This window comes from Myotis daubentonii, chromosome 5, assembly GCF_963259705.1.
Source record: "Myotis daubentonii chromosome 5, mMyoDau2.1, whole genome shotgun sequence".
NCBI classification, from domain to species: Eukaryota; Metazoa; Chordata; class Mammalia; order Chiroptera; family Vespertilionidae; genus Myotis; species Myotis daubentonii.
The window spans coordinates 34,451,730-34,453,586 of NC_081844.1; the positions used below are offsets into that span (position 1 = coordinate 34,451,730).

Here is a 1,857-nt window from a genome sequence, read left to right on the forward strand (position 1 = left end):
TCCTTGCTGGGCACTACCACATTTCCAACCTCCCTGTTATCACCATGTAAATTTATTATTAAGGAATGACAACTATTTTTTAAATGTTGTGCCAGAAAAAAAAAAAAGTTCCTAGGTGCAGAAAGAATGCCCCCCACTCCCCCTTAAAGCAGTTGACTGCAAAGTGGCTACTGCAAATAAAAGGCAGAGATTGTTAGATTAGATAAAAGCAAGCCCCAACTATATGCTGCATAAAAGGAACCCACTTTAAATATAAGCACAGAAGTTAAAAATAAAAGAGAGATAAAGACATACCAAGCTAATAGGAGTCAAAGAAAGCTTGGGTGGATGTGTTAATATCAGACAAAGCTAACTTCGTATCAGATAATCTTGTAGAGATAAGGAGGATGGCTGCTGAATGCGACTGTTGCAGAGCTGGCCGTAGCAAGAACCGTTTCTAGAAATAGGCAACCACAGTGCAGTCATAATTGAGTTTGTTTAGTAAAGTGACGGAGGAAATCACTGTAGTCTGATGCTGGATGTGGGACACAGGGATGGCTTGGGCCTTCTCTGAGGCCTAAATGATGGACATAGGAGGCTGGGGGCTCTGAGTTGGTTTGAAAAATGCAGGGAGATCTTCCGTAAGAAATAGTGCTGGCAGTTCCTGCGGCTGCGGCGCTACTTTAGGTGGGTGGGGAGGCCGGGGCTGCCGCATCAGAGCTGATGACAGTGGATGGTGGATGACGTGGGGCCGCCTCTTGCGCCTGCATTTCTGGTTTGTGGTTCCCACCTTGCATGTGTAAGCAGTGACGGGGCCGCTACATAAATCCCTTCGCGGTGGAGAAATGACCATGGGAACAATCGAATCTCAACAGGATGGAAGTGTAACAGATTCTGTGACAGAAAAACTGCAAATAAGCAGGCCCAGACTGGTCAAAATTCAATCCCTAATTTAGCTCAGGTTTCTGTAGCTGGATCAGGCACCGGAAGAGGTTCCCCAGCTATAACTCTAGTACAGTTACCTTCGGGCCAAACTGTACATGTCCAGGGCGTAATTCAGACAACACAGATACAAACTGTTAGGGTAGCAGCAATCACAGAGACAGATGAGTCTACAGAATCAGAAGGTGTAATTGCTTCTCATAAACGCAGAGAAATCCTTTCATGAAGATCCTCTTATCAAAAAAATACTGAATAAACTTTCCTCTGATGTGCCTGGTGTTCCCAAGATTAAAGAAGAAAAATCAGAGGGCGAAGGAACACCACCTAACATTGCTACCATGGCAGTACCAACTAGCATTGATATCAGACTAGCACGGGGCAATACAGTATGTATGCTGCAATTCGATATGATAGTGCTAACTTTTAAGTGTTGTTACATTGAAGCAACTTGGGTTTTGACATTAAACTGTTCCTTTTTAAAAATGCATCATAATACCTAAACTGTATATCAGAATGAAAAGTATATCTTAAAGAAGTGAGAGATTTGTATTGACAACTGTCATATACTTTTGGTAAAATTTTGTTTTTACTGAAAATAAAGAAAATTTTGAGTTTAAAATAAAGGGAGTTTTTTTCTTATTTATATGTTTACTAGAGGCCCAGTGCACAAAAATTTGTGCACTCGGGTGAGGGGTCCCTCAGCCTGGCCTGTGCCCTCTCGCAGTCTGGGACCCCTCAAGGGATGACCACCTGCTGGCTTAGGCCCGCTCCCCCAGGGGAGCTGGCAATCAGACATCCCTCTGGCAGCCCGGCAGCCCTCAGGGGATGTCCACTTGCCAGCGGGGAGCAGACCTAAGCTGCAGTCGGACATCCTTAGCACTGCTGAGGAGGCAGGAGAGGCTCCCACCACCACCGCTGTACTGGCAGCCATCAGCC

At 45.1% G+C, this 1,857-nt stretch overlaps 1 pseudogene; it reads left to right on the plus strand.

The window, feature by feature from the left end:
• The first annotated feature begins 315 nt into the window (after positions 1-315).
• Positions 316-1,536, plus strand: LOC132234225 (cAMP-responsive element modulator-like; annotated as a pseudogene).
• Positions 1,537-1,857: the final 321 nt, after the last annotated feature.